The sequence below is a fragment of the Rhincodon typus genome, chromosome 31 (genome assembly GCF_021869965.1).
Source record: "Rhincodon typus isolate 14 chromosome 31, sRhiTyp1.1, whole genome shotgun sequence".
NCBI classification, from domain to species: Eukaryota; Metazoa; Chordata; class Chondrichthyes; order Orectolobiformes; family Rhincodontidae; genus Rhincodon; species Rhincodon typus.
In genome coordinates this window covers 30,819,105-30,831,644 of record NC_063362.1, presented here as the reverse complement: position 1 = coordinate 30,831,644, position 12,540 = coordinate 30,819,105, and positions in this window count along the sequence as shown.

Sequence of the window (12,540 nt, the reverse complement as noted above, 5' to 3'; positions counted from 1 at the left end):
AGGACATTTTCAAGCTGGAGAGGGTTCAAAAGAGATTTACCAGGATGTTGCCGGGAATGGAGGGTTTGAGTTAAGGGGAGAGGCTGGATAGGCTGGGATGTTTTTCACTGGAACATAGGAGTTTGAGATGTGACCCTATAGAGATTGATAAAATAATTAGGAGTATAGATAAGGTGAATGGCAGGTGTCCTTTCCCTAGGGTTGGGGATTTCAAGGCTACAGGGCATATTTTATTAAGGCGAGAAGAAAAAGATTTAAAGACATGAGGGGCTTTTTTTTTACATATAGTTGTTGGTGTGTGGAATGAACTTCTGGAGGAAGTGGTGAATGCCAGTAAAATTACAACGTTTAAAAAGCATTTAGATAAGTACATGAATAAGAAATGTTCAGAGGGATGTGGACCAAACGCAGGGAAGTGGGATTAGTTTAGTTTAGAATTATGGTCAGATAAACTGGTTGGGCCGAAGGGTCTGCTTCCATGCTATATGACTCTGTCTCCTGTGGAACTGTATCTCAGTAAGACATGGCCCGTTGAGAGGGAGAACTGATTGTGGACTGGATGGACAGAGGAATCTAACCTGCCCCTGTAGCTTCCCCAGTTTTGGCAATTTCTTACGACAGTGCTGCACGATGAGCCCTGTAGATTGAAATATTTTGCAATCAAGCAGGTTTAGTGCTGTCCTGAGGTGACATCGAATTCTGCAATTTATGTTGGGAGCAGGAAGGTGGGTCGGGGGTCTTTGCTGGGGTTGGAAAGACAACTTTAACAATTTGAGTAGACCCTTGAGTCCTTTCCAGTGCCGTAAGCATAACTGGCGCTCAAACTTGGTTAATTGCTAAACTGTTTCCACAAATTAGAGTGCCCCTGTGGTGCAGAAATTATATCAGGGAGCAGAATCGAGCATTCTGGACAGATGTTAATAAAAGTGGATAAGAATAATTAATAATCTGCCTGATAGATGCACCAGCCTAAACTTGCTGGGTGTAGAAATCGCCTAGTTGAAATCTGTAGTCTGCCCGTGCTCTTGAAGCAAACTGCACTAAAAGTCATATTGGTAAGAGTGCTAGCATGTACGCAGTAGGGGGAAACTGTAGCAGGCTTGCATGACATGTCAATCTTTACAGGGCATACTGCTTTGATGCTAGTGGTGTTGGTTTTGAGCTCAACATTTCAGCCAGTATCCTCCCATCACCTCTCACAGTTCCTCACATGTTCAGCGTAGGAGGCTGAGGGGTGACCTTTATAGAGGTTTGTAAAATCTTCAGGAGCATAAATAAGGTGAATGGCCAAGGTCTTTTCCCCAGGGTAGGGGAGTCCAAAACTAGAAGGCATAGGTTTAAGATGAGGTTGTTAAGATTTGAAAAGGATCTGAGGGTTAGCTTTTTTATGCACAGGCGGTGGTGTGTGTATGGAACGAGCTGCCAGAGGAGGTGGTACAGGTGAGTACAATTACAACATTTAAAAGGCATTTAGACAGGGACATGGACAGGAAAGGTTTAGAAGAAGCAGAGTTAACGTGTTGAGTCCAGTGATCCTTCAGGCCTGGTACAGGTACAAGCTACAGTTTACAATGATGTGATCGACAATGTTGCAGAATTGTTAGAGGAGGCGTTGGGATTCCCACTCCTTATCATATAAACAAATGATTCTTGCTTTTATTGTGGTCAGGAAAGATTTCCACATTTCTCTAATGGATCTTTACATCTGCTTATGTAGCTGCGGCTCATAGTGCCTGCTTGCTATGGTGGTGATACTTGAGCTGAGCTTTCAGTAGTTTAATTAACTTCTTACTTCCCCAGCTTGCATTGTTTTACAGTTTCACTTACTTGGTCCAGTGTTAGAGAGGGAAACCACTTCCTGGTCTAACTAGAAGAGTCTCTTGTAGTTTCTTACACGTTAGCAACTAGTTACAGGGTACATTGATATGATTGTATGACTCTTGTAGCACAGTTGTTCCTGGGTTCAAGTCTCACCTGCTCCACAGGTGTCAAAACATGTCTAAACAGGCTAATTAAAAAATGTGAATATTGTTACGAAGGACATTGTCCTCAAAATCTCTAACAATCAGATGTAAGGTCTCATTCTTTCAAGATCTGAAACAATTTTGCTCACATGTCCATATGACATTATTATAGTGGCTGCAATAACACTTCCACTGTTAACCCTTTCAGACCCAGTATTTTGCTGATTTTTTTAATCTCTCATTAAGCTTAGCCATCATTAACAATATTTAACAGATTTAACCTTTAAATTTCTCTTGATTTCTGTGTGAAGACATGCAGATTTATAGATTGAAGAACTCAGCAGGTGGTGATTAGAGTAGAAACACAAAAAGCAGGCTGGAATTGGAGCAGTCCCTAAGTTGTCAGTTTGATTTGAATGGAAAATATTAAAAGACATCATGACTTTACTGGACAGGAATAATGTGGGCAGAACGTTTTGATACCTTTTTTAATTTAATCTAAATCAACTATATGGTAGGAATTGATTGATTAACTAATACCAAAGCCAATTTGAGAACTTAACATGTAATTAATATCCATGCTATTATATCCATCCAATCTAAGTGATAATGTAAAATTAATTAACAAGGAAAAGTAACACAAATTTTCAAATGAATTAAAATCTCAAGGATTTCTGTGTCAAAAATTATAGAAAAAAACAGTTCAGTTAACATACCGCATCAACGCAGGAAAGCAACTCCTGGTGAACAGCTAAGTCTTTATATTAAAAAAAAGTTTAATAGTCTAATAAATTGCAGGAAAGCTCAGACCCATGAAGCATGAATCCTGTTGTGTGTTTGTATGAGTGAGTGTTACATGAAGTGTTTTTGACAAATAGACAAGTATTAGATGTAGTCAGAGAAACAGGAAATGTGCTAAGGTCCAAATTAGGTTTTCTGAGTGCGTTTGAATGCGTTGATTTGTAGTAACTAAAGTGTTTTATTACAAGTGCGGGTAGCCATGTGGAATGGTGATGCTGTAGTGCTAACAGAAACCTACCTCAGGAAAAAAAACCAGGACTGGGTACTAAATACTTGCTGGATATAAGCTGTTCGGGAAAGATGGAGAAGTGAAGAAAGGAGAAAATTTATTAAGCATTGATTAAGGGAAACATTACGGTGTTAGACAATATCCTAGAAACGTCAAGGATAGATTTTATTCAGTTACAGTTGAGAAATACTATGGGATTCAGAATGCCAATAGATTTTTTGACAATGAAGGAAGGAGAATTTGCAAATGAGGAATTTCAGGATGTGAGAGATTTGAATGTTGTAGTCATGATTACTGCAGTAGAACGCCCCTTCCAGCAATGGTTTATGTGAGAAGAATAACAAAGTTATTGATGACATCTTGTGTGGACCAATCCAACTACAGGTATTAATGGCTGTGGCATGGATAGCACATGTTAAAAATGAATTGTGAGTTAGTTGGGGAAGCATAGTTTAGACGAAATGGAAGGAATCAAAAGTTGTCTTTTCAGCTCCATCATTGTCACACAGATGAATCCACACAAAAAGGGATAGAATTCTAAGACTGAATCTGTGTTAGTGTTCAGGTTCATAGTTTCGTTAAGGAGGATTCACAGGTAGACAGTGCAGTGTAGAAGGCATTTGGCACGCTTGCCTTTATTGGTCAGTGGATTGAGTATAGGAGTTGTTATGGCTATATAGGAGTTTGGTTAGGCCATTTTTGGAATACTGCATTCAGTTCTGGCCTCCCTGCCATAGGAAAGATGTTGTTAAACTTGAAATGGTGCTGAAAAGATTTTTAAAAATGTTGCTGAGGTTGGAATGTTTGAGCTTTAGGGGGAGGCTGAGTAGACTGGGGCTATTCTCCCTGAAATGTCAGAGCTAAGGGGTAATTTTTATAAAGGTTTGTAAAATCATGAAGGGCATGGATAGTGTGAATAGCCAAGGTCTCTTTCCCAGGGTAGGGAAAAACTATAGGGCATAGGTTTAAGGTGAGACGGGAAAGGTTTAAAAGGGACCTAAGGGGCAACTTTTTCACAGAGGTTGGTGCATGTATGAAATGAGTTGCCAGAGGAAGTGGTGGAGGCTGGTACAATTACAACATTTAAAAGGCATCAGGATGAGTATATGATTAGGAAGGGTTGAGAGAGATATGGGCCAAATGCTGGCAAATGGGACTAGATTAGTATAAGTTATCTGATCAGCATGGACGAGTTAGAAAAAAGGTGTTGTTTCCATGCTGTACATCTCCATGACTAGGTACTTTTAAAAAAACTTGGAGATAAAAAAGTCAAAGTAAAGTCTTTCATGGTGCACAAGGTACTTTTGAAATTATTTCTGGCCCTTTTAGATTTTTGTGGGAGTGTAAGTCAATAGATGTAAAAGTTGCTATTATTATCCTGAGATCCATGAAATGTCTTCTTTTTCTTCCTTATTTTCTCATCAATATCCTTAGTCAACCAAGGTAGACTAGCTTTGGATACCCTGTCTTTATTTCTCATGGATACTCAGCTTACACTTTATTCATCTCTCTTTACAAATTCTTTCATTTCTCATCCACTGTTTTATCCACCAAAATGAGTTTCCTATCAACCTGTTCCAGTTCAACTTTTTGGGCCGCTAAAATCTGCCTTTTGCAGTCTGGAACCTTAATCATTGAGTGATTTTAATCCTTTTCCAATTTAACGATTGTAAGATAATAAAAATTCAATATTATTTCCCCAAGACTACCCCATTCTGGTGTCCTCTACTTGGCCTGTCTCATTTACTAGGACTGAGTCCAGTGCAGCTTCCTCTCTGGCAGGACTGGAATTGTACTCTTCCAGAATGTTCTCCTGCACATATTGCAGAGATTTCTCCCCTTCTGTGCCCCAGACTCTATCTTTTACCCAGTCTCCTTGTCCTGCAGATTTCCATAATCTGCATATGAGTGCTCTCTTCTACTTCCTCCCTGTTTTCTATAGGTTTATAATAAATACCCAACAAGGTCACTGTTCCGTCCCTGTTTCTTACCTCCAACCATATAAATTCTAATTCAGGAACTGCATCTCATTTGAGGGAATTATCCTATCTTTAACTGCTAGGTATCTACACCTCCTCCCTTTATAAGCACCTCATTTCGACTATAAATCTTACCTGGAATATAAAGTATCTCTGTTTTGGCTTGAACCATGTGAAACAGCAAGACCAGTGGACCTGCTGGCTGGACAAAGGCCAATGGCCAGGACGACCTCTCCTTTACATTGATGAGTTCCATGGTTTGCCTTTCTTTCAATCAGCAATCTGGCTCCAATGAAATGAGCACATCAATATTTCCATAATGCCTTAGAAAATAAATAATGACAAGATAATTGTGGATGAACAAGATTATTGGGCCTATCCAAATTCATCAATCAATAAATCTAATGTTCCCCCTCCTAATTAAGTATTGAAATGTCAATCCTAGACATGGAATCTTTTAAATAATCTATCCTTTTGAAGGGAACAAAATTCTACCTGCAATTTTAGCTGGAAATCCAATGATCCCATGGTGTAGTTCAAAAGGAAAACTAGCAAGATCTCCCCAGTATCCTGGTGAACTTATCACTTGAAAACACATACGTGAAAAAAAGAAATTGTCTGATCATTATCAAGTTGCTGTTGTTGAGATCTTGCTGGTGTACAACTGGCTGCCATTTATTCTACACAGAAACTGTGATAACCACTTGAAGAAAACAGTTTATTAGCTGTAAAGAACATGGAGATATCCTCTCATTATGAAAGATGTGAATTGTTTCAACATTAGCTAAGACGATCGTTGCTCCCTGGGTGTTCTTCCAGTGATTCTGAGAAACCTCTTGCAGTCTAATCAAATCAATGCAGTCACTTGATGCTAACACAAAAATGATTTGATGTGCAGTACTCTCTGCTCCTAATCCAAATCTGTATTGGGCTTCCTATGTTCTTCACGTGCTACACTTTGCCATTTAAAAGGAGTCTTCTCCCTAAAACAGAGAGGCTCCTACATAAAGGCCTTTACCAACCTCTGGAGAGGAGAGTAAGTGAGACAGGGAGTAGATCTATGCTATATACAAGGTGATTCTAAACATGGTCAATCAGTTAAAATTGACCTCCTTCCTTTCCATGTTCAAAGCCCAATTTTCTTCATTCTTTCTTCATACAATTGCAGTTCTCCACCTCATTGAATGTTGATTGAAAATAAATTGTTCGAAAGGCTGCTTTTAACTGAACACTTCTCACAATCTACAAAATTGCTTTTAAAGCCAATTAAGAATCAATTTCAAAATAAGGTGTAGAGCTGGATGAACACAGCAGGCCAGGCAGTATCAGAGGAGCAGGAAAGCTGATGTTTCGGGTCTGGACCCTTCTTCAGAAATGGAAGGGTCACTCCTTTAGCAGGTAAACAGGATTTCAGTTTGATTGCTCATCCACAGGGTGGTACCTCCCACAATATACTTTCATTTATGTACAACTGAGATTAACTGCTCGTGTTCTTCAGGATGGTTTGAACCAATAACCACAGATGTGAGAGAGCTATCATGGGGTCAGATATCAAGTTTGTTTATTAGCTGAAATGTCTTCAAGATTTAATAAACTATGTCTTCTCATTTAGACTGCTGTGCAGTGTTTTAAGCCTTCCTGTTTCTCTCTGTGTCCAACCCTGTCAAACTCTGTTCTGTTTTTACCTCTGTCTTGATCTCTCAATAATTTTTGCCTATGCAGCCCTTCCTTCCTTCTCAATTTGATCAACACTACAATTGTGTTATTTTTTAGTTTTTTTTTCTCCTGATTTCTACTGCTTACAATCGCAATGTGTTAAACAAAGATTCAAAGTAAAATCTCCTTCTTTAACTCTCTATCGCAGCATCTATACATTGAAATGCTTTCCTCCGACAATCTAGAAATGTAGATTGACTTCATTTGTTACCTGACTTCATTTTCTCACCAAACCTTTTGACACTTGATGTGCTTGAGGCCTTCACTGAGGCTTCTCAACTTTAAGCAACGAAAGCTATTAAACAAAAAAAAAATCCAAAAGAACGCCAGATGCTGAAAATCAGAAACAAAAATGGAAATTCCTGGAAAAGTTTAGCAGGCCTGGTGGCATTTGTAGAGAGAAACCAGAGTTAACGTTTTGGGTCCAGTGACCCTATAAAATGAAAGAACTGAACGCAGGAATCAAAGGAAAAATAAAAGATTAAACTTGTCTCGGTAGAAATTTCTGAACACACTGCAAGCAATTCCATAGGTAGCAGTCATTTGGTGATATTTCACAAAGGTTTGTGAATCAGGCTTTGGGCATGACACCGGATGTTATTATATTGTAGACTTCTTGCATGCAGCTTTCACCATTTTGAGACTTTTGTCATATTCATATCAAGTGTTAAATAATTGAAACAATTCCAATTGCCCTTCAACAGCTCCAAAGAACTGAGCAGATTGACAGCATGGGTTCACCTCTGAGGAAAGTCAAGATTTCTAAACTTCAAACATGATCATCTTGGTAAACGTCACTCTCCAGTCGTATGACAGAGAGAGAGAGAGAGACAGAAAGGTTGAAAGCAGGGTGAAGAATTTTAAATGAGAAGGCATGGATTTAATAAACTATGAAGACATGCAGCTAATAAACAAACTTGATATCTGGCCCCATGACAGCTCTCTCACCTCTGTTCAAACTATCCTGAAGAACACGAGCAGTTAATCTCAGTCGTATGTAAATGAGAATGCATTGTTGGAGGTGATGAGCAATCAAACTGAAATCCTGTCTACCTGCTAACTGGGAAAGGAAGAGAGAGAATTCTCCCAGTGTCCTGACCAACTCACTCCTCGGGTAACACTAAAAGCAACTCATTTGCCTCATTGCAGATTGGCTCCTGTATTGGCTCCTCTTTTCCTTGCATAGCAACATTTTGAAAGTGATTCTTAATTGGCTGTAAATGCAATTTTGCAGTCCTGAGAATATGAGAAGTGTTCCATTAAAAGCGGCCTGCGAACAATTTATTTTCGACCAACTTTCAATGATGTGGAGAACTGCTATAGAATGAAGAAAATTGGGCTGTGAACACAGAAAGGAAGGAAGCCAATTGTCATGTTGTGTACTAAAACAAAGCATTATAATTTGGGTCTAGGCCCGAAACATCAGCTTTCCTGCTCCTCTGATGCTGTTTGGCCTGCTGTGTTCATCCAGCTCTACACCTTGTTATCTCATTATAATTGTGAGTCATTGTATAAAGCATTTTACACTGTGTCTAAACTGAGAGTCTTGGACTTTAGCCAAAATGGTTCTTGAGCTCTGAACTGAAGCTGGTTATACATTGCACATCCATGGTTAATGGAGATGGCAGCTTACAAATGTGCAACTGCCTTTGTTCAGATCCAATTTCTATTACTGTGTTGTCAAAAAAAGGATTTTTGGGATTTTGCATTATTCCAGAGAATGTCTAAATGTACTGCTATTCCCAGGAGAGTTAGGGCACCCTTTCAGTGAGCTAGTGTTCTTTGAGATTGTTAAGGGTAGACATGAATGGGTGTAAAAAGTGGATAAACAAATTTAACCACTTTGACAGTTTGAATTTGCTGGCCTTTATACGTAAAACAGGTGTCTACAGCTCAAAAATATCAATGCTTGCTACCTCACTATGTCTGTTGACATAAGCCTGAGGGTGATCATTATAGGATTTATGCTGTGTACCTGATTATCCTGAATTACTACTAGAGTGCCTGACAATTCACAGTTTGGCAGCTCCAAGCTGTTATAACTTCGTTGACTTGGGGTCATTTATATATACATTAAAATAAAGGTTAAGTATTTGAAAGAAGTCAAATGTAGTTAACTTTTTTTGTTTTGTAAGTAATTTATCAATAGTCACTTAGAAATTAACTTTTCCATCCTAGCATGGGACCTTCCCTTCGTCAATATTGGGTGAGTTGGCATGGAATATGTAAGGGCAAAAGGTGGTTGATTGGGCATGGATCAACATGAGTTGGCACTAAATTGGCATAGAAATGATGAGGAACCATGGGAGTAGGTAGACTGGCATAGGTTTTGGCTTGGGTGGGGTGTGGAGATTGTGTTGGAGGGATGAGGTGAGAGGTAAGGGCTACAGTGTGTGTATGTGTGTGTATAATTACAGCTGTAATGAGCTGTTGGATCACTAGGACATTTGCAAAGCCCACCTTCACACCCATCCTGACCCTAACCCTATGGTTCCTCTACACTGTTTACCAGCTAACATAGCATGTAACTCCAGTTACAAGGCCCCAACACCCACAAAGGAAATCTGACCATCCTTCTCATTAACCCCAATCTCCACTTGCTATCTCCCAACCACCCAGAATGAAAATCTGACTATCTAGGGCACGTTGTCCTAAGTTAAATTTGAGGCATTTGAATTTTCCCAAAACTGCTCTCCTGTTGTGGAAAGAAAAGTACAGATATTGAAACCATACAGCTATAACTTTAAGGAAAGTTTACTCAGATGCTTGTGACACAATGGTAGCATTCCTACCTCTAAGTCAAGAGGTTTGATTCAAGTCCCAAATGCCCCATAACATATCCGCACAGTTTGATTAAAAAATATCTTTTAGGATCCATCTGACTGTTTAATAAATTAAATATATAGTGGTCATTTAGGCAGCGAAGGAGGTGATGGATTAAGCGTAGTCGTGTTTGCAGACTGCAGCTGTGATATTCCAGAACTAAATTCTGAGAGAAATAAAGCTTTTGTTTTGAGAAGCACATTGGTTGTTTGTTGACCCCGAACAGTTCCTTCTTGGTCTCATTGTCTCTTACTTTGAATGAATTGATGTTAAATCTAAGCTAAAAATGGCAAAGCTGGATAGCGGTCATTAGACCAAAATAATATTGCTTAGGTTTACCCTTCAACAATCCCTCATTAAATATTTAAACTTTCTTTATCATAGTGCTCTGGGGCTTTAGTCTCTATCTTCAACTGTATTGGGTCAGGAGTCAATGTGCAATGTAACTTTATGCTATTCATCTTTGAACATTCCCACTGGCTTGACATGTACTGCCAGAGCAGAAGCTCTATTAATCTGATTTCTTTGTCCTTTCCAGTTTCTGCTGGGTATTTCAATTTGTTCCATGTGTATTTTGCTGTCATAAAGGGAGTTTGAATATCTTTGACTAAAATCACTGGCGCTGTGAGGCAGCAGTGCTAACCATTGAGCCACCATACCGCCCTCCCCTCAATTCCCCTCTTAGCTTTTAACTTCAACTTAAATCTACGCGCCCCCCACCTCCCTGTCATTGACCTCTCCAATAATGGAAAAAAATGTCTTGCTATCCTTATCTATGTCCCTCATCCTCCGTACAACCTCTGTCAGGTCCCCTCTCAACTTTTGCCGCTTCAAAGAAAACAATGCCAGCATGTCCAATCTTTCCTCATAGCTCAGACTTTCCAGCCAAGGCAACATCTTGTTAAATATCCTTTGCACCCTCTCCAATGCAATCACTTTCTTCCATAATGTGGTGAACAGAACTGCACGCTGTAGACCACTTGTGGCCTAATTAGTGCCTCATGGGAAAATTCAGAGTTACAGGGATAGGGTAGGGAGGTGGGTCGAGGTGGGATGCTCTTCAGAGGGTCAGTATTGACTTGATGGGCTGAATGGCCTGTTCTCACACTTTCAGGATTATATTATTCCATGAAGGGACATTGAGGGATCTAACAGGGGGAATAGCAACGGTGTGTACCCACAGCTGAGTGGAAGGGCTCATTTTGAATTGGCAATGCTTCATTCTGATTCTACTTCCTTCATTTGTGAGTCTGTCAGTCAGTCATATTTGTTGTGAACTTTATCAGAAGCCAGATGGGAAAGCACAAGACTAAGGAGAAAAGTTAGGGGCTAGTTTGAAGCAATCAAGAAAGCCAGTTAACTGGCAGTGGAACAGAGTACAGCAGCCAGCAGAAAAACAAAGCTTACATTCCAGGAAAGAAAGAGATCACAAAGAGACAGAGATTGGTATAATATTTGTCTCACTGGACTGCTGCAGATTTTTTAGAGTTTGATATGGTAAGGAAAACATTACCATTATTTAAGGAGCATCTCACTGAGGCTTCATCTTGCCATGAGGCTGCAAGAGAAAGTAAGATCATATGACTTATCCACCTGGGAATCCATCACTTCCTGTGTTGATGTAAATTGTGTCTCATCAGCAAATCTCCGGTTAGATTTAACCCCTTGCTATGTCGTTGGCAATGGGAAAGCTCCATGGGAGGAGCGATCACAGAGAAAGAGAAAGCAGGTCACTGAAACCTGCTCAAACCAGATAAAGCCAAAGGAAACATATTTGTTGCAAATTGCAGTTGGATTTCATATTTTCACCATGTTGACTCACTCTTCCCCACTCCTTTCACCCATCTCTCATTCTACAGTGTGGATTCATTGACAAGATTGGCATTTGTTCCTTACCTCCAGTCAAACTGGAAAAGCTGGTGATCCATCTGCTTGAAACACTGCAGTCTAGTCTAACCTGGGACAAAAGGCCTGCTTCTGTGCCACAACAGTTCTTGTGAAGTGATGATAATATTTCCATAATAGCTACTGGTGGCTTGAGTCTTCTGGTTCCTAAAAGTTCAAAATAATTGCATTTTAGAATCCAAACACTGGAGATTCTGTGACCGTATTTTCTTTCTGCTCTCCCCATAACTGGTGCACTGATTGGTGGGCAGAAGCTTCCAAGCCTTGCACACTTGTGGTTTCATCTTCCTGGGATAGGAAATTGTTCTCAGTATTTTTGTTTGAGCATTCAGTAAATACTCATTACCCTACTTTCCCAGCCCAGGCCTCTTGGATAGCACCTGTCATAGCATGAGTCGGAAATAGGTTGTGGAGAAGCCAAAAACGGATAGGAACCAGGCGAGGATGAGAATACTGGGTTGCGACCAAACTGAATGCCAGCATCTCATTGTCGTTGCTTTCTACTCTGCTTCCTGCCTGGCCAATAACCAAGTTCACTGCCAGAGCAGCAGCGAGGAGAAGTAGCCAAAGGTACAAAAACAAAGTTGCTGGAAAAGCTCAGCAGGTCTGGCAGCATCTGTGGAGGAGAAAACAGAGTTAACGTTTCGGGTCCGGTGACCCTTCCTCAGAACTCAGAAGTAGCCAAAGGTGCCTTGGGAAGAGTCCCTGGTAATTGGGAGGTCGCGGTGGGGAGGATGGCAGCAATCAATGTTGGTGGAAGAGGAAGACTTCCTTGAGGGATCAGGGGGAAAAGTCCTCAATTGCCCCTCAAGGAGTGTTACAAAGCACAACAACATTGTAGAGGCAGCACCTCCAACTCTCTTAGGTCCAGGATGCCACTTCACCACAGCACATTTTAAACCAGCTTGGAAGTTCATTGTACAATCAGGAGTTGAAGATGTTGATGAAGAATCTCATGTCTCACTAATGGAACTCACTATCTGCTGCATACAATGTCATAGAGTCATACAGCTGTGCAGCATGGAAACAGAGCCCTTGGTCCAACTCGTCCATGCTGACCAGATATCCCAAATTAATCTAATCCCAGTCAGCATTTGGCCCATATCCCTCCAAACCCTTCCGT